Source organism: Xyrauchen texanus, chromosome 15 (genome assembly GCF_025860055.1).
Source record: "Xyrauchen texanus isolate HMW12.3.18 chromosome 15, RBS_HiC_50CHRs, whole genome shotgun sequence".
NCBI classification, from domain to species: Eukaryota; Metazoa; Chordata; class Actinopteri; order Cypriniformes; family Catostomidae; genus Xyrauchen; species Xyrauchen texanus.
This window is the reverse complement of record NC_068290.1, coordinates 38808423-38829846: the sequence shown is the minus strand read 5'-3', so window position 1 is coordinate 38829846 and position 21424 is coordinate 38808423. Positions and strand designations below refer to the sequence as shown.

Below are 21424 nucleotides of genomic sequence, written 5' to 3'. Positions count from 1 at the left end.
TTTTATGCCGCTCTCCCCGTGCTCACTGAAATTAGACACAGGTGTTAGACATAATTTAGCTCAGGTGTAGGCGCCCTTACCGCTTTTCTCTTCCGGACGGGCACCTGACCACGCCCCCGCTGCCACAATGTTTGACAATCAGAATGTATCCAAATTGTCCAAATGTGTTTATTATGATCTGTTGTTTTATTTCAAAACTAACAAACTATTCTTTGTGAAATATTTTGCTTTGAAAAAATCAAAGTATTTTAAAGTATTTGTGCTATATTTCTTTAAAATAAATCTCACTTGCATTGACATTGAATTGAATTGGCAGATAGACAAGCAAGCTGTCTCACCTCTTTCTGGTAGGCCAGTCCAGCCTCAAACAGCTTGAGGAATAAATATTGGGTCCACTTATAATAGTCAGGCAGACAGGTCATGACCTCCTGTCAAGAGATTAGACAAAACAACATCTCATATGTAAAGGATTTTGATCTTTTTATCCTTTTTTTATTTATATAAAATCACCCAAATGTTGTTTTATTTATCATTTGCACATAGACTTAGAGAGGGGTTAAGGGGACATTGCGCTGTCTGTGAGGTGAAGAGGTCCACTTCCGCTCTGTAAAAATCTCAACCAGATTGTTTCACTACCTCGGGGTGGAGTTTCCACTCCCCATCGGTATTTCCCATCTGGACTGTAAATCTGCTCCCATTCAGGCATCCAGGGATATAAACTGCTCTGATTAACAGGAGCTTGCTCTGGGCCCAAAGGAGAATCTGCCGTGCCAGTCTGTTCAGCTGGCGTGAACATAGGCCTCCTTGATGGTTTATGTTAGAGGCTACCGCTGTGTTGTCCACCCCCACCAAGACATGGCAGCCTCTGGAGGAAGTATGTCAGGGCCAGAAATACAGCCGTCAACTCGAGACAGTTGTTGTATCAATTGAGCTGTCAACCCTCCCATTCCCCTTGAGCTGGACGACCACTTCTGTCGTTAGCAACCTGCGACGGCAAGACGCACTTAGAGTGGGACCCTTATCAGCCTTAGGGGACTGGCTCTTGGATGAAATCCCCTGGCTTTGAGCCACAACTGAAACGGTCTCATGTGCAAAAGGCCCAAGGGGATCTCATGGCAACATGCATTTGCCATGAGACCTAGGAATCGTTGATACTGACGAACAATGCAACCTTGGCCTAGACTAACTTTGCTCAGGGTGTTCTGAATGGATTGATTCGAGCGGGAGACAATTGTGCCCGCATTGTGATCAAATTCCATACAATCCCCAGACAGGTAGTTTTCTGAGTGGGAGAGAGGATGCTTTTCAACCAGATGAGCTAGGACGATATCCTTGTGATGTAATGCCAGTTCTTGTGACTGTGCTAGTATCAGCCAGTCGTCTATGTAATTCAGAATGCGGATGCCCCTGAGTCGCAAAGGAGCCAGTGCTGTATCCGTGCATTCCATGAATGTGCGGGGTGATAAGGCTGGACCGAATGGAAGAATCCGATATTGGAAAGCTTCGCCCCTGAAAGCGAACCTCAGGAACTTCCTGTGTTGTGGCAGACTTTCTATATGGAAGTGCACGTCCATGAGATCGATCGCGATGTTGGATTTGAGACACGACCGTCTAGACGGTTAGCTTCTTGAAATTGAATGCCCTCTGAGCGATTCAATCCTCGAAGGGCTAAAATTGGACACAACCCTCCATCCTTCTTGGGGACCATGAAGTATCACTGTAGTAACCTGACTGTCTCTCTGGAAGGGGAACATGTTTTTGCAGTTCTTCTTACAGTAGACATGCTTGTTCCGGTTTCACGGTAGTGGGACCCACGCCGTTGAAACGCGGAGGACGGCGAACTAATTGAATTCTGTAGCCTTTTTCTACTGTTCTTAGAGCCCTCATAGAAACACCTGGCAGTAGTTTCCATGCTGCCAGGGTCTCTGAGTTGTTTTTTTTTTAAATTCTGACACTTCCTGTCGAGGGGATGTTGAGTGTACCACATCCTGGTCTATGGCAGGAAGCAACGGAACACCCAGCATTTCGCTGGAAACCGCTAACTCCCGAAACGCCAGAGGCAGCGGGAATGGTGCGGTTTCGTGGGGGTATCGGGAGGGTATAGGTGGATGTTTTACACAACCCGTCCCAAGGGGGGGCTACCGATAGGGACGAGCGATAGGGACAGACCCGTCTCTCGCTCCTCAGCCAGATCCATATGAGAGCCCCACGATGAAAGAGGGGCACTGGCTCTTGGACGTAAGCGAGACGAGTGTGAAGCATTTTGACTGTGAACAGATCACAATGCTCGCACTCGCCCCACCCCAACTCAAGAGCAGCATGCTCTTCCCCCAAACACACAAAACAAAACTGGTGTGTGTCCATTTCAGCCATAGAGCATAAACACGGGAACACACACTGCTTGCTTTGCTTCACACTCATTCTTGGAAAGGAGAAAAGGTTTTCTGCGCACTGCCTAACAAATTCTAACTCCTAACAGAGGAAAAGAAAGTTCTGACAGCTTGAGAAGCACAACACACACAGAGTGGTCTGAAGGCAAAAGACCTGATGATGCACCTGTGACGCATCTATTTATAGCCCTGCTACAGGTGCATCCTGATGATGTCACTAACAGAGGCTATAGCCTATTCTAGTCAATTTAGTCAAATTCTAGTCAATTTCATTGACGTGTTGCACACATATTCACAGCTGGTCACTCCTAAAGACGTTCCCAAAGCGCTAAATCAACGCAGCATCAAAGTGTATCTTTTTGATAGGGAACATGCAATAAAGAGAAAATCAGGCAGATTTATCCATCACATCACTCCTGACAAACCACTGGGTGGTGCCATGATGTTTCAGATTTCCACTGGACTGCTTTCTGGTTCTGGTCTCCAAAAGAAGCAATGTAAAAACTACCAAACAAGCAATCCAGATTGAGAACAACAACCATTTAAAGTGTTAGTTGGAGTAAAAATGTGTTCAGGCTCAACATGTGCAGTTGTTGGCTGTCATACTAACTCAGAGTAGTTGATATCAACATAACTAACTTCTGGCCATCACTTCATGTCATCTACCGACTCGGGCAATTTTTCAGGATAACTCTGATCGCTACCAACTCAGGGTGGACAGTGGTCCGACCATCATAGTTGTCTAAAGTTTATAATTCAAATGTTTTTGTGGTTGACAAAAAACTCTTATTTTACAGAACATTTTGGTAATTTACAAATTTTCCATGACTGGAAAACTGCATTGAAAAATTCCAGGTTAGGGTTAGAGATCAGTTTTCCAGGATGTGTGGGTATCCTGGTAAAGTTTCAGCCACATGTGCAGCCACATGTTTTTTTTATTTGACAATTTTCTACAAATGTAAAACACTAAACATCACATTATTCACTAAAAACATATTTGAGTGAAAATAGGCTGCCGTTAAGAATAATGGAACACTTCCGCATTCAAGAAAAATGTGGATAATGATCAGGCTGTGTTTCACAAAAGCATTGCAATCTTAAGTGGATCATAGAGCCCATTGGCAGTTGGCACCACTGATTTCTACAATCTACTTAGGTTTACGGTGCTTTTGGGAAATCCAGCCCAAGGCCATATCAAGCAGAGGCAGGGTCAGGATGAGTTAGAGACTGCCCAGTGCGGTCACACCACTTGCACTGCCCGATCAACGGCCCTGAAACTGATGCAATGATGCAAGATAGCTCAAGGGAAGAAGTGCAAAGTTACACAGGTCAATTCCTACATCCCACAGAGAGTTTCATCCACCTCCGCACACTTACCTGCTTCCAATTAAAGCAAAGCCCCAGACTGTTTAGCTGCTGCTGTATTGACTCAATATTAATGTAACACACACAGAGAGAGAGAGAGAGAGAGAGAGAGAGAGAGAGAGAGAGAGAGAGAGAGAGAGGGGGGTGTATGAGATAATAAGAGGTGTTAAGTAACTGATGCGATGGATCGATGTGTGTGTGTAGGTGTTTGGGGTTTGATAAGCATCACTGATGGCTGGTGTGTGAGTAATCAATAGAAGTAATAGTAAGTAGAGATTCTCTAATCCTTCATGCTGTCATCTTTTGTCCACTCCTCTGGGCCAAGGCCTCACTCAATGGTGACGTTCTCAGCTGGCAGACCAAACACATCCCAGCCCATCGGATTCAACACCTGCAAGTCAAATAACATCCATCTGTTAATGATGTCAGTCCACTCTGGTCTTCTTTTATAATCTGTGCCACAATCCACACTGGAACACTGATTCCTGACTAATGCTTGATTGATTTAAGGGTCAAAATGTCAATGTCAAAATGTCAAGAGCATGGTGGCTGAAATATAAATATTAAATAATACCATAATTGGCATCACAACACTTGAACTATTCCTTTAAAAAAAAAAAGGGTTGCTAAGAGGTCAGTTAGAGGTCAATGCTAATAGTTTCAAAAGGAAAAATGACACCGAGGATGTCTCTCTGTCTGTCTGTCTGTCTGTCTTTCTATCTATCTGTCTATAGTAAACATCCATTCATCCAACCTTACAGCAAACATCTATAACACTCTCGCTACATAGCTTTCAAACTCTCTTCAAACTGCCTGAGTATTTAAACTACACAAGGCCTAAATAACCTTGACTTTAAACTAACCTTGTTTTCTTGTCGAACTTTCCTTTTCTAACTAAGATTACAGCCTCTACAACTGGAAGGGTTGCAAAATATGTGACACTCTATAACTCAGATGAGCTGTGGACTCAGATGTAAGGATTAAAATGCAGTAATCAGGCTGATCTATCATCATAAAACAGACTGCATGTGCGGTGAGGAGTCAGTGTTCAAGAGAGAATGCAAATGGAGAGCATGAACTCTTTTAGAAAGCATCATCTATATTTCACAGTAATGTGGATTCATGTCATTGTGCCCTTATCATCAGTGCAGATATTTACACTTCTCACTGAGTTTGACACAGTATCTCTCATTCTCTTTCACGTCTGTCTGCCTCTTACGTTGCAGAGAAAAGTTTCACATCACGTTTTGAATGAAGTTATGAAGCTCATGTCATTGCAAACCCATTTGATAGTTTGCAATGACAGATCATAGTGACCACAGTTGTAAAGCTCTAAAAACAACCCAAAAAGCACCATAAAATTAATCCATATCGCTCATGCTCTATATTTAAAGTCTTCGGAGGTTTCTCGATAGCTTTGTGTGAGGAATACACTGAAACTGAAGTCATTATTCACTGAAAATCTTCCCCTGTGGCTAAGCTCTGAAATCTAATTCGCACTTGCATTAAATGTAATACAAATCAGAAAACGCAGGTTGTTCGATTTACTATATCTTGTTATTTGTGATCTACACAACAATATTGTGTTTCTCTTCTAAACTTGTTTTCTTTGCTTTCGATAAATATAATTCTCTAAAATGTGCACTCTACTAGATTACATTATGTAGGGGGTATGTGAACCAATCAAGTATGTTCAACAACACGGGCAAGGGGATTTGTAGTTCCCTGCTAGCTTGGCATGGGACTTGATGCGGAGAGAAAAAACTTAGAAATTAAATGTTATTTTATGTATTTTTGAGCAAGATTAGAAAAAGGGGGTGACAGAATTTAGATTTTTGGGTGAACTATTTCTTTAAATGAACAGCAGACTCCTTTTAGGGAAGCGTGAAGAGGACAGACAGAGCGAGCAGTGGAGAAAATTCTGTCTCCTTGGTAACTGGCTTCATCTCATTTGTTAAGTGAAGTGCTGAATGTTATTAAGCTACTGTAGATCAAGCACTAATTTCAGTTCACTGCCACACGACTGCACAAACAGTTATTTACAACATTCACTAAAAATAAACTACTGACCTACATTTTATTTTAACATAGTCTAACTGGGAAATCTCCACTTTTTCAAAGAAGATCAGTTGGTAAAAGTTTACTATCGCTCATACTTAGGGTTAAGGATTCGAAAAAAGACCCAAGGTATATATACCAGAATATCAGACAGAGTTGTGGGTGGGTGCTTTAGGCTTGTGTAAGGGAGTAACAATCTAATAGCTCTGTAGAACACCCTAGCAACCACCTACCAACTAGTGTGGTTGCTTACCAGCCCAAGTACAAAAGAGCCCACCCCAAGTCTCTATGATAAGAAGACATCTATATACGATATATTGTTAATGTAAATCTATGTGATTCTCCCCCTGCTTCCCTTTTCTTATTTGTTTTTAAATAAAAGTGTCAAAGAGGCCCAAAAAAGCCCAAAGTGAGGATAATTAAAAATGTTGAATGGCGACACTTCCATCATCTGCAGCACAACTGACCCACTCATGTAACATATATAACAAAACCTAACAGACAAAATGCAATCCTAAACCACAGCCAGACATCTTCTTGTTTCAACAGGTCTGACTTCCTTGAGAGTCTACAACTCGCAGTGTGTGTGCGGAGGTGGTATCTATCTGAGATGTTTTTTTTTTTTTTTAGAAAAACATATAGAAAACATCGGTGAGCTGTAAAACACAAATGTCAATCATGGCTATTTAAAAACATTGACTTTTATTCCTGAAAAAAAAAAAATAATGTTGTGATGAATTATAGCAGAATCTATTAAGTACTTTACACTAACTAAATTAGCTTAAGCATGAACTGGAAAATATTAAAGGATTAGTTCACCCAAAAATGAAAATCCAGTCCTTGTTTACTCACCCCTGTGTTTTTATAACCCAATATAACTGTCTTTCTTTTTCTTAACAAAAAGGAGAAATTGTTAAAAAATTTGTGCTCAGTGATTTCATACAATGGTAGTTTATGGTGACCACCACTTCAACCTTCATAAGAACACAAAAGTATCATTCAGAAGACATAATAAATTATTTAATGAGACTCATGATTGCTATTAAAGCATACAATAAAGTTTGGTAAGAAATAAACCGAAATCTAATGTATTATTTAGTGAAAAGGTTCTCTAACCGTTGATATCCTGTGCATGTTCATGATAGGACACGAGAGCAACAGTTCACACAATGTCCTAGTGACATTGGGGCGTTCAATCGAAAACGAATTTATTTATATAAAGAACTGGTCCAAAAACATAAAAAAATATAAGACTGGGCATAGAAATGCATCAATTCTTTGACTACAAACTCTACAGACATGTTTAGGAAGTTCTGTTCCCTGTTTTGTGTGCAGCTGTGTTGTTGTCACTATCACTGTGGAGGACCTGTTTTTATATAAACAAACAAGTTTTTGATTGAACGCCCCAATGTCTCAAAAAGGCTGCATGAACCGTTGCTCTCGTGCCCTATCATGAACATGCACAGGCAGGGGCGGAGTGGGGCACTAAAATCCACCGGGAAAATTCTTACCGCACCGGCCCACCACCGGCCCAACGCAACACCAACCCACCCATATATCAATAACACAAACAAAATGTATGTCAGTTTAAAATACTAAATATATTTTTTTTATCTGGATGAAGACCCAGATTATGCTATGTTTCTTGAATTCCTCCATCTGTTCTAACGCCAGCCAAGTCTAAGCATTTGGGAAGGATTTAACGGAAATATGAAACCTGATCACTAGACGGCACTAGACAAATGCACATTATTGACAAAAGTGTTGGTTTAAAGCTTTTATGGGTTTTCTATTAATAAACAGGTGCTGAAATGTAACATCATATAGACATTGTCAATACAGGCCTAAACAGGCCATTCAATTGCTATACATATCAATCTATACATTCATAATTTCCAGCCTTAAATATGAACATATTGTTTTGTATAAATCAAAGTAATAGCATTGAATACACATCGAAAGGAACTAAGGATAGTGCTAATGCAATACAACAAGCCAATCAACCACTGGAAAACCAGGCACTTTCAATACATTTGTAAGGAACTATAGATATTTAAGTGCAGTATATTGAAAAGGAAGTGTAGACAATGCCAACCTAATAACACAGGTAATTAAATAAATTGAAAATCAGGCACTTTGAATAAGGTTTGTAGAGAACTGTTACAGTATATACATAGTTCCAAAGAGTTCAACAAACCATTTATCAGGGATTTTGAGTAGCCTGGGTTTATAGTGAACTATAGACCTCTGATTATATACAGAGATAATTGTCCTTCTCTTAGGGGCACAGAGAGTAGTGTCTTTACCTCAGAGGCACAGAGGAAGTGTCCTTCTCTCAGGGGCACAGAGAGTAGTGTCTTTACCTCAGGGGCACAGAGGAAGTGTCCTTCTCTCAGGGGCACAGAGGAAGTGTCCTTCTCTCAGGGGCACAGAGGAAGTGTCCTTCTCTCAGGGGCACAGAGGAAGTGTCCTTCTCTCAGGGGCACAGAGGAAGTGTCCTTCTCTCAGGGGCACAGAGGAAGTGTCCTTCTCTCAGGGGCACAGAGGAAGTGACCTTCTCTCAGGGGCAGAGAGTAGAGTCCTCCTTCTGAGCTGGAGGTGGGAAGTAGGAGTTTTGGCCTGAAAAACATGAGCAGGGAAAAGGGTGGAGTGCCTTTCATTTTTATTACAGTATTTTGTAAGTCATAATATAATTGGTCAGCATAATTAATGGATACTTTAGTCATATTAAATTGTCATGAAAAAAAAATCTTGACAAATGAAACATGTCCTACCTTAAAACATGAGCTGTCGTGTGAGAAGGTAACTGGTCTCTGCAACCTTGTTTATCACCCCATCAGTGTCCAAGGACATCAGAATGTTTTTCTCTGTTGCCATGAGCATAAATGCTTCCAAGTGCTCTTGGCCGATAGTGCTCCTAAGTCTGTTCTTCACAAATTTAAGGGTAGAAAAACTTCTCTCACAGGCCACTTGAGTAGTGGATAATGTCAAAAGAAATTTGTAGGCCAGTCCAATTACATGGTATGAATTTGTCAGTAAATTGTATTGTGCCAAGATAAGGTAAACACAAATGGCACAATTCTTACACATAGAACAGTTAACATGGACCAATTCTGGCCTTTCTACATTGCATGGTTCTTCTTCATCACCATCCTCTGTGCCTTCAGGTGAATCATTTTCTCCTGAGGTCCGCACCTTGTACTCCTCTAGGGGGGACAGCTTTAGTCTTTCCCACTGTGTGGCTAGGCTTGCCAGCTCAGCCTTTAAAGTACCAGTAGTGGCTCTGGCATCAAATTTCATTAAGCAACTGCTGAGGTTTTGCATTACTGATCCTGGAAGTCCCTTATCCCTTACCTCAGGGAAGTTTTTTGGATCAAGGCAGGCAAAATCTGAGCAAAGCTTTGCACTCACAGCAAAGCGCTCATGGATACTTTGAGTGACAGTATCCATAATGACATTATGTATGGTCACCTCAAAGTCCCTCTCAGCTGCTGTTAAGGGCTCATCTTCTGCCAGCTCTCCTGGCATGATCTTCTTTTTCTTAAACCGTTTTCCAGGTAGTGCTACTTCCACCTCCATCTCACAGTCCTCCTTCTCCAGCAGCTCACCATTAGCCCACACCACAAACTGGTCTGCAGCTTCTTTTATGCCACTGAAGTCTCGCACACACTTCTTCAGCCCATCCTCTGTTCCCACTACCAGGCGGTGTGCAGTCAGGAGATCCATTCCGTTTGTCTGCAGGTATTTGGACAGGGGTGACGTGCGCTCAAAAATCTGTAGGAAGATTTGGGCTGTGAGAATTGTCTCAAATTTTAGGAGACCCTCAATGTATCCTTTGGCCTTGGCTCTAGCAGTAGGCTTCATGGTTCTGTCTAGTTGAATTACTGATAAAGTCAAGACTAGATCTACATACATGGCACTGTCAGGGCTTCCAAAACTCCCAAACACCTTTGTGAGAGCAGCATCTTTTGCCCACCACCGTGTCTGTCCTATTGGAGAGAGTATTCTGTGTTGCTTGTCTGTGCTGGTTTCTTCCCACTTCTTCATGCGTTTGTAAGAATCCCTTATAAAAACAGCAATGTCATTCAAGAGAGTGAAAAGTGATGCACTCTGAATAACACTGCCTGTTGTGTCTGCTAATACTAGGTTTAGGACATGAGCATAGCACCAGATGTGGATTTGGTTAGGGGCCTCCTTTGATAGAAAGGAAGAGAAGCCTTTGTAACTACCCTGCATATTGGCTGCCCCATCTGTAGTACTCCCTACACAACATGACACATCAAGATTAAGTCTTGTAAGTGATTCTTTCAGGAGATCGAGAAAATACTGCCCAGTAGAAGCCTCACAATTGACCAGAGCGACCAACTTCTCATGGACCACATCTGTGACATACCTGAGAATCACAGAGCACTGGTCTTTGGATGTGATGTCTTGAGTGGTGTCAATCTGGACAGAAAACATTTTAGCTTCTCTGACCTCACTGGCAATTGTCTCCCTTATCAGCCCACTGATCCCTTTGACAACCTTGTTGATTGTATCTTTTGAAAGCAGAGTGACCAATGAACCTCTGCCTCTTGCCCCAGCTTCATGCTGTTTTTTACTTTTTTCGATACATTCAGTCAAATGTTGTTGCAGGCAGGGGTCATACATACTCAGGAGCATGATCATTTCAAGGAAGTTACCGTGGTCTAAACTTCGGTCTTCCAAAGTGTAGGCAGCTTCAAATTCGGAGCCTCTGTAGCTTAGACCCTGTTTTCCGATTACCTTGACAACACTGACTACACGATCCATCACCTGCCGTTTTCTTCTGACTTGCTCTTGATGGAGGGAGAGTTGGTTTCCTCTTAATCTACTCTCAGTGTCCCCTTTATGTGCCCTCAAGAAGTAAGCCTCTGCACAGTCTCGATAGATATGACTTCTTTCATGCTCCTCAATTCTTTGATGTACATGCTTCCAGGATTGCATGCCTCCTCTAACAAAAGCGCTGTCAAAAGCAGTGGGCTTTGAAAATGCCAAACAAACTGTGCAAAAGAGAGCATGGCTTTCTTCACAGTAAGTCAACCACTTGCGGTTGATCCCATCCCTATTATGAAAAATATTAGGCAAGGTTTTTCTTGGGGTTTGTTGGGGGTGATATTGAAAAAATAAAGCAGAAAAATAAAGCAGACTTGGGACAGGCAAAATAATTGACGATTTGAATCTCCTCCTCAGCTGGTCCAGCCTCTCTACTTTGAATCTCCTCCTCAGCAGGTCCAGCCTCTATACTCTCAATTTCCACCTCAGTTGGTCCAACTTCTACACTTTCAGTCTCCTTCTCAGCTGGTCCATCCTCTCTACTCTCCACATCCCACTCCTCATCTGTTTCTGTTTCTATTCTGGACCCTGAGGCTTCACTCTCCCTTGCATTGACCGACAAAGCATCTTCCTCTATGTCTGGTTAAGATGACGTAAAACAAAAAGGTAACACTTTACTTACAGGGGTGTGCATAAGACTGACATGACACCTTCATAATCCTGACATGACACATGGCATGAATATGAAGAAGGTTTGATGTATGTTTATGACAACTGTCATTAAGTGTCATTCGCTCAATTATGACATTGTTTGAGGTGTCTTTATGACAACTTGACAAACCAAAACATCAAAAACCTGTCATTGTCTTGGTAATGACAACTTGACAATACCAAGACAACATAAATTGTTTCGTATACTTTTCTTGACCTCAACTACAGTGGTACAAATTGAATTTGTCATTAAAAGTATTAACACTTAATGAATTTTTAATGACAAATTCAATTTGTACCACTGTAGTTGAGGTCAAGAAAAATATTCATGACACAGTTATAATGGCCTCATGACAGCCAATGTCAAAACCAATCACATGACAGTTTAATGTAATGTTAACCCATAAAGCTAAGTGTTTTTTAAGTTTGATATTTAATCTGCTACGTCATGTTTATGACATTTATGACAATTTATGTTGTCTTGGTAATGTCAAGTTGTCATAACAAAGACATCTCAAACTTTGTCACATTTGCATTAAAAATGTCATAATTGAGCAAATGACACTTAATGACAGTTGTCATAAACATGCATAAAACCTCCTTCATATGCATGACATGTTTCATGTCATGATTATGAAGGTGTCATGTCAGTCTTATGCACACCCCTTCAAGTAAAGTGTTACCAATGAGTTGCATATGAATAATCCACACTTATGTTACACTAAGACAGCATGTCTTTCTAATATAATGTCTCATTCTCCATATGTTGCAATCATTACATTTCCCTATAATATTTCACTAATGAACTTCTGCATTTTGTTTAGTCTTTACACTGCATTCTATCCTCTGTTGTACCTATAACATTGTGCAATGTGTGCACACCTGTACTTGTAGTCGTGACTTCTCCTAGCATTGTCTGATCATCAGCATCATCGCTGGGCTGAGTCTGACTGAATTCTGAGACTGTGTGGAAAAAACAGGACAGGCACACATACAAATTAAACTTTTTACAGCATAACGATAATTGCATTTTCCCCTGATAGTATATAGGCTGCGTGTTAGGGGCTATGCAATGCACCCACCTCCCAACCAAACCAACTTTCTTTTTTAAAGGTCTGGCTATGCTGCACTCACTGCACATGAATTTCAATGTTAACATTGAACATTTTTGAATGCACTATCTGTGTGAAGAAAATGAATGTGTTCCAATCTTCCAATACACTGTTAATGCATTATAATATTTTCCATCCAGGACAGAGAAAGATCAGATAGGACATGTCCAGGGATACATGCATGTCAATTGATGTTGACACATCTAGATGTGATATAAAAATTATCAAGACCTATTTATCTTCCCCCACATCATGCACAATAGAGTCCTCTATTGTACAAAGGCAAATCTGGTGAACAATTTTGGCAATTTCAATTTAAGGGAAAGCTAATTACACCACTTAAACCATAACATTTCAAAAATCGCATGTCCTTTAGATGTGATTAAACATGCATTGCCAAAATCGAGTCAAGCTAGAATAAAATACAACTCATTAGATTGTAAATTCGATGTTGACCTCATTCTATATTGCATTGGCATTTGCCTAACACTAACGTCTGTAACGGTTACCCTGTCTTGTCTCACTGTTGCCCTTTGTTTTTAATTTGGTCACTTTTGTTATTCCTTAGTTTTCACTTTTGTCACCCTTGTACCTCCATAGTCTTGTTTTCCCTCGTGTTCACTGTTCATTGTTTTCACCTGCCCTTGTTAATTTGCCTTTGGTTTCTGTTAATCACCTTGTCACCTAGTTTGTGTTCTGTTTGTTCATTGGCCCCTTTTTCCCATGTTTTTGTATTTATATCCTGGTTTTTGGTTTAGTCCTTGTCTGTCATGGAATGTTGTTGTACGTAGTTTGTGCTCGCTCCCATGCCTGTGTTCCCGTGTTCCAGTTCCTGTGTTTTCGTGTTTTGTTTTCATTTGCCCATCGTGGTAGTTTTGTTTATTCATGCCTTTTTGTTTCCTTTAATCAATAAACCCGCATTTGGACCCTCATCCCTTGTCTGACTCCGACCTCATTCGTTACAGTACGACAGACCCGCACAATGGATCCAGCGGTTATTCGGGCCAACTACCGGTTGCTCAGCCTCAAACAAGAGGACCGCCCTGTTGAAGACCACATCAGCGACTTCCTCACGCTGGCGAAGTTCACGGACTTCCCGGACTCAGCCCTGGTGGTTTTCTTCAGGGACACTTTACACGTTTCGCTCAGGGAGCGTTTGCCGCCGGCTACGCGTGATTGGACTCTCCACGACTTCCTAGAGGCGACCTTACTGGTCTGCGGCTCGCCGTACACCGTGGGCTTCGCCGAGAAGGACCCTACCTCTCCACCCACTGTGGAGACCCTTCAGCCGTCCGGGGCTCATCCTGTCACGCCTACGCCTGCCCTGGCCAGCGAGCCTGAAGTCACGCCGTCCAGGAACAGCGTTCCACCGTCACCAGTCGCCTTCCATGAGCCAGCGTGGCCCACTTCATCTGCCCGGAGGAGGGAGAGAAGACGGGCTTCCGCCTCCCGGCCCGCGCCAGCCCCGGTCTGAGAGCCAGAGCCCACGCATGTCACGGTGAGCGAGCTAAAGCCCACGCATGTCGCTGTGAGCGAGCCTGAGTCCTCATCAGCCACGGTGAGCGAGCTAGAGCCCTCGCATGTCACTGTGAGCGAGCCTGAGCCCTCGACCGTCCCCGAGCCAGTGCCTGTAGCCTCAGACGTCAGTGAGCCAGTGCCGATAGCCTCAAACGTCAATGAGCCAGTGCCGTTAGCCTCAAACGTCAATGAGCCAGTGCCTGTAGCCTCGACCGTCCCTGAGCCAGCGCCTGTAGCCTCGACCGTCCCTGAGCCAGCACCTGTAGCCTCGACCGTCCCTGAGCCAGCGCCTGTAGCCTCGACCGTCCCTGAGCCAGCGCCTGTAGCCTCGACCGTCCCTGAGCCAGCGCCTGTAGCCTCGACCGTCCCTGAGCCAGCGCCTGTAGCCTCGACCGTCCCTGAGCCAGCGCCTGTAGCCTCGACCGTCCCTGAGCCAGCCTGTAGCCTCGACCGTCCCTGAGCCAGCGCCTGTAGCCTCGACCGTCCCTGAGCCAGCGCCTGTAGCCTCGACCGTCCCTGAGCCAGCGCCTGTAGCCTCGACCGTCCCTGAGCCAGCGCCAGTGGCCGTGACCATCCAAGAGCCAGTGCCAGTAGCCGTGACCATCCAAGAGCCAGTGCCAGTAGCCATGACCGTCCAAGAGCCAGTGCCAGTAGCCAGGTCCGTCCAAGAGCCAGCGCCAGTGGTCGTGCCCATCCTAGAGCTAGCACCTCTCGAGTCTTCCAGGGCTCCGCCTCCCAAGTCTCTCAAGTCTCTCGAGTCTTCTAGGGCTCCTCCTCCCGAGCTTTCCAGAGCTCCGCCTTCCGAGTTTCCCGAGCTTTCCAGAGCTCCGCCTTCCGAGTTTCCCGAGCTTTCCAGAGCTCCGCCTTCCGAGTTTCCCGAGCTTTTCAGAGCTCCGCCTTCCGAGTTTCCCGAGCTTTCCAGAGCTCCGCCTTCTGAGTTTTCCAGAGCTCCGCCTTCTGAGCTTTCCAGAGCTCCGCCTCCTGGGCTTTCCAGAGCCCCGCCTTCCGAGCTTCCTGAGCTTTCCAGAGCTCCGCCTCCCGAGCTTTCCAGAGCTCCGCCCTCCGAGCTTCCCAGAGCTCCACCTCTCAAGCCTCTCGAGCCTTCCAGGGCTCCGCCTCTCGAGCCTACCAGGGCTCCGCCCCTCAAGCCTCTCGAGTCTTCCAGGGCTCCGTCTCTCAAGCCTCCCGAGCTTTCCAGAGCTCCGCCCTCCGAGCTTCCCAGAGCTCCGCCCCTCAAGCCTCTCGAGCCTTCCAGGGCTCCGCCCCTCAAGCCTCTCGAGCCTACCTGGGCTCCGCCCCTCAAGCCTCTCGAGCCTCCCAGGGCTCCACCTCTCAAGTCTCTCGAGTCTTCCAGGGCTCCGTCTCTCAAGCCTCCCGAGCTTTCCAGAGCTCCTCCTCCCGAGCCTCCTGGGGCTCCGCCTCTCAAGCCTCTCGAGCCTTCCAGAGCTCCGCCCTCCGAGCTTCCTACGGCTCCGCCTCCCGAGCCTCCTAGGGCTCTTCTCCCCGAGCCTCCTGCGGCTCCACCTCCAAAGCCTCCTGCGGCTCCGCCTCCAGAGCAACCTGCGGCTCCGCCTCCACAGCCTTCCTCGGCTCCGTCTCCTGAGCCTTCCTCAGCTCCGTCCCCGGAGCCTTCCAGGCCTCCGCCTCTAGAACTGCCTACGGCGCCACCGCTCTCGGCTCCACCTCCTGAGCCATCCTCGGCTCCACCTCCTAGGCCTTCCTCTGAGCCTCCAGAGCCTCCCTCAGCTCCGTCTCCTGAGCCTCCCTCAGCCCCGCCTCCTGAGCCTTCCTCAGCTCCGTCCCCGGAGCCTTCCAGGCCTCCGCCTCTAGAACTGCCTACGGCGCCACCGCTCTCGGCTCCACTTCCTGAGCCATCCTCGGCTCCACCTCCTAGGCCTTCCTCTGAGCCTCCAGAGCCTCCCTCAGCCCCGCCTCCTGAGCCTCCCTCAGCCCCGCCTCCTGAGCCTCCCTCAGCCCCGCCTCCTGAGCCCCCAGAGCCTCCCTCAGCTCCGCCTCCTGAGCTCCCAGAGCCTCCCCCAGCTCTGCCTCCTGCTCCTCCAGAGCTTTCCATGGGTCCGCCTCCCTTGGCTCCGCCTCCTGGGCCTCCAGAACCTCCCACAGCTTCGTCTCCAGAGCCCCTCTCAGCTCCGCCTCCGGGACCTGCCCCTGTCCTGAGGTTGCCTCCCAGGCCTCCTGGACCTGTCCCTGTCCGATGGCCACCTCCCAGGTCCCCTGAACCGGCCCTTGCCTTGTGGCCAGCTCCCAGGCCATCCAAACCGGCCTCTGTCCTGTGGCCACCTCCCAGGCCCCCCGAACCGGCCCCTGCTCTGAGGCCATCTCCCAGTCCACCTAAACCCGCCCCTACCCGGTGGAAGCTTCCCAGGCCACCCGACCTGGTTCCCAGCACACACCCCCAGAGACTGCTAATCTGCCCTCTTGCCCTCCTTTGTCTGTCTCCGTGTCCCTTGTGCCCCCCTTGGCCTGCCTATCCGCCCCTCGTTGCTCCCTGGACTGCCTGCCTGCCCCTCGTCGCCCCCCGGACTGCCGGTCTGCCTCTCGTTGCCCCCTGGACTGCCTGTCTGCCCTTTGTGCCCCCTGTCATTTGTCAGTTGTTCTTCCTTTTTTTTTGTTTTGTTGATCGTCTGGTATCCGATCAACAAAAGGGGGGCTATGTAACGGTTACCCTGTCTTGTCTCACTGTTGCCCTTTGTTTGTAATTTTGTCACTTTTGTTATTCCTTAGTTTTCACTTTTGTCACCCTTGTACCTCCATAGTCTTGTTTTCCCTCGTGTTCACTGTTCATTGTTTTCACCTGCCCTTGTTAATTTGCCTTTGGTTTCTGTTAATCACCTTGTCACCTAGTTTGTGTTCTGTTTGTTCATTGGCCCCTTTTTCCCATGTTTTTGTATTTATATCCTGGTTTTTGGTTTAGTCCTTGTCTGTCGTTGAATGTTGTTGTACGTAGTTTGTGCTCGCTCCCATGCCTGTGTTCCCGTGTTCCAGTTCCTGTGTTTTCGTGTTTAGTTTTCATTTGCCCATCGTGGTAGTTTTGTTTATTCCATGCCTGTGTTCCCGTGTTCCAGTTCCTGTGTTTTCGTGTTTTGTTTTCATTTGCCCATCGTGGTAGTTTTGTTTATTCATGCCTTTTTGTTTCCTTTAATCAATAAACCCGCATTTGGATCCTCATCCCTTGTCTGACTCCGACCTCATTCGTTACAACATCAATGATTTAGAGGCCCACTAACTGTTTTTCTGTCAATTCACCTGCAGCACTTGTTGACGCCTGATTTCGGCGGAATAAATCCGTAATTTTTGAGCACTTTGATGCATCCTCCTCCAGCATCCGCTTCTTCTTCTATCTGGCCTTTTCGGCCCCTCCTTTCTCCTTTCTCTTCTTGCCTTCCATAGGTAACTTTAAAACAGCAATCAACCACGCTAATCCTGACTGTCAAAAGATTTACTTTACCTCTAACTTGCTCGCTTTCTCTCTGTTTGGCGCATTCCATTATCTTTGGGTCATGCCATATTGCCATTAGACAAGGGGGCGCTCATTTATCTCCCTATATTTCTGTAAATAGACTTGACCTGCAATCGGTTCATTGGATAAACGCGTTCCCCATTCCCAGGAGGCTTTTTTTCCATTCTATGTTAATTTAAGAACAAACAAACAAAATATATTGCCATTTTTTTTTATTTGTGACCATGAAAGTTCTGTAACAAATTCATCGCCGGCCGGCCAGCCGCAAATTCATCGGCCGGCCGGCCAACCGGGACAAGTCCCGATCGTCCCGATTGCCACTCCGCCCCTGTGCACAGGACATTAACGGTCAGTGAAAATTATTACTAAAAAATACATTAGATTTCAATTTATTTCTCACCAAATCTTATTGTCTGTTTTCATAACAATCATGAGTCTCATGAAATAATTTATTAAGAATTCTGAATTATACTTTTGGATTATTTTATGCTTCGAAGAGGTGGTCACCAATTTCTCCCTTTGTGTTAAGAAAAATTTAAGTCATAAAGGGTTATAACAACACTGAATTTTCTTTTTTTGGTTGAAATATCCCTTTAATAAATGTTATATTTGTACTACATCCAAACATGTAAAAATGTATGTTCTAGCTTACAGTATAAGTAAATATTATTATGGTTTGTTATCTTCACAATGCCTCATCATGTAACTATCCTAAAGTAAAAAAACGTGTCATATTTTTTCATTAATTTCAGTAAATTTTGCTGGTGAATAAAATAAGTACATTTTTTTAAGTTTGTGTTCCCAGCATGCGACAGGCTTGAATAATGAATACGCGTTCATGGTTACACTGTTTTTATTGTTACATTTCGGAGACTGTTTTGTGAAGTCTGAAGTTAATTTTAAACTCAAAATAATCAATTTATGGCCAAAAAATTATCTGTTGATTTTTACTGTCATGTTTTGCACACCAAGTTTTCAGGTCTGCCTGTGTAGCTCTGTATTTTATTTCTGTTGCCACCAGGGGTGTAAAGTAACAAATTAAAAATACTCACATTACTGTAATTAATTACTTTTTTGCAAGAATTGTACTTTTTTTAAGTAGTTTAAAATTGTATACTTTTACTTGAGTACATTTTAAGTGCTGTAACTGTACTTTTACTATGCTATTTTCCCACCGTCTGTGCTTGCTATTTCCAGTCCTGCTTTTATAATTATCTATCAACGTGATTGGCTAGAGAGAGTCTTGTGACTCCCTTCAAATCAAATCACATGTAAAAAACTTGAACGGCAGCTGCAGATTTGGCACGATCTTTTAAGGATGCTTCAAGCACAGTTTGCAGCTGAGCATAACCGGCCGCACCTGAAAAGGATTTTCGCAGTGTAAAAGGCCAATTGCTTGACTGTGTCATGTGAGTTCAACTTGTTCAAGCCAGATATCAGCATTAATCCTGCCTCTAATTTGAAGAAACATTTCGAGGTAAATTTCATCTACACACTAGAATAGTACAAACGGTTTAGCATGTGTTCTACATATCAGTGCAAATCCTTGTAAATAGTACAAAATACACATGTAAACAATAAACTTGCAACAATATATACAATCACTGACCACTTTATTAGGTACACCTGCACACCTACTTTTTCACGTGATTATCTCATTGACCAATCGTGTGGCAGCAGTGCAATGCATAGAATCATGCAGATATGGGTCAGGAGCCTTAGTTAATTTTCAACAATCAGAATGAGTAAAAAAATGTGATCTCAGTGATTTAGACTGTGGCATGATTGTTGGTGTCAGATGGGCTTGTTTGAGTATTTCTGTAGCTGCTGATCTCCTGGGATTTACATGCACAACAGTGTCTAGAATTTACTCAGAATGGTGCCAAAAACAAAAAACGTCCAGTGAGTGGCAGTTCTGTGGACAAAAATGACTTGTTGAGGAGAGAGGTCAATGGAGAATGGCCAGACTGGTTCAAACTGTTTACCTCAGCAGAAATCGATATTCATCAGACCAGGTTATGATTTTCCAGTCTTTAACTGTCCAGTTATAGTGAGCCTGTGCCCACTCAGCCTCTCTGCCCTGTGCCCACCATTGTGTCCTTGAGCAAGGCACTTAACTCCAGGTTGCTCTGGGGGGATTGTCCCAGTAACAAGGGCTCTGTAAGTCACTTTGGATAAAAGCGTCTGCCAAATGCATAAATGTAAATGTAAATGTAAATAATAGGCTGCCTGAAACCAGCGTCCCTATGAGGTGCCTTCATTCACAAATTGCTGTCTGAGAAGTAATTGACCAACTGGAAACTGAGGCAGCAAGACAGATTTGGTTTCAAGCACAGCCTTAATTTTACTTGTTCTGTAAAGCAATGGTTTATATACAGAACAGAAATGGGGTAAAAAATTGTTCAAGTCAGTGATAACAAGGCTGTTCTCTCAGGGTGAGATTGATAGTCGCTCCCTCACTCAGTTTGATGGTCTGTTTCAGTAAAGCAATTGAAACTTACCACTGTCAATTCCAATTGAATCAACAGTAGCGCTTCGTCAAGCCCCATTAAATCAGCGCACACTTAGAGCTGTTGACAACACACACCAGATGCTGCCTGTCCCTCTGAAGATAGAAAGATTTGTCACAGAGAGGAGAGAGAGAGATTGTGAGATGATTTAAAGGACACGATGAAGGAGACAGAGAGAGAGACAGAGAGAAAGGGAGAGTAAGGTTCACCTTAAAATATTGCTAGGATCTTACAAGACTTAAGAGTAATTCCTTACGATAAATACTGTATTATGAATTTAACTGTGAAACAAATGCAGGCTCATAATTTTCTTTCACATCAATATACTGTTAAAAAAACATGATCATCAGGTTTTGCTCATGCCAACTCAAGAGCATGCTGTCGAGTAAAAGCAAAAAGGGGAACACACACCAAATACTATGAAATTCAGGAACATTTTTCAACCTTACTTTGGGGATCACAGGAACTGTGCTCGGCTGGTTCAAGTCCTATCTCTCAGGTAGGTCTTTCAAGGCAGCCAGGAGAGGTGAGGTGTACAAGTCACATCAGCTACATACTGTGGTACCTCAGGGCTCAGTGCTTGGCCCTCTCCAATTCTATTTATAAACACCATCACTGGAATCCATAATTAATGTTGCTCTACTTGTGTATGCAGCCTGACAACCCCACGGTGATTGCTTGGATCTCATCCTGGATAAAGGAATACCACCTACAACTCAACCTATTGAAGTTTCTCATCTTTTCTAGCCAATACTCTTTTAGCTGGTCTTCCTCCATGTGCAATCATGCCACTACAAATGATCCAGAATGCAACAGCACATCCAAGTCCAAGGCTCTGATGCTGGCATACAGAACAGTCACTGGATCTAAACCAGCTTACCTACAATAATTCCTGCAGAGCAATGCTCCCAACAGAAGGCTGCGGTCTGCAAATGAGAGGCACTGTGGCATAACAACCTACCCCTCCCTCTCATCATCATCGGCTCGCCTCTTTGGGCCATCCTGCAGCCAGGCCCACATTGGGAGTTGGGCAGGATAACAGAAGAGGCGCAAAATTAATAAGCCTTGTTTCGGGCAACGGATGAGGCACATCTAAACTGGATGAAGCCTCATCAACGCTGCCATAATAACGCAGAGGAGCCAGCTTGTGTGCACACACTGGCATCCTCGCAGAGTGGGGAGGGTCCGGCCGAGTTAGATGCGCGCCGGACCCTCACCTCCAGGACCAGTGGCTTGAATTAGATGCAACGCCGGTGTTATTGGAGAATGCGTAGTAGCCGATGGGCATGGATGCCAGGCCACCTTCCCCTCACACTTGCCGTGGCTCCAAGGAAGACAGGCCGCCATCGGAACCATCGCCCCTCACACCACGGACCTCGAAGGGGAGCATGTGTGGCCACCGGACCCTGCCCACTTCCTGGATCCATGTCTGGACACTCCCCATCCTCTTTATTTTGGACACTATTCCCTCATGGACACTATACAACC

General features: G+C 44.7%; 1 pseudogene; it reads right to left on the bottom strand.

Moving 5' to 3' along the window:
• Positions 1-21424, bottom strand: part of LOC127655605 (probable leucine--tRNA ligase, mitochondrial) — an 89878-nt pseudogene that overhangs the window by 65898 nt on the left and 2556 nt on the right.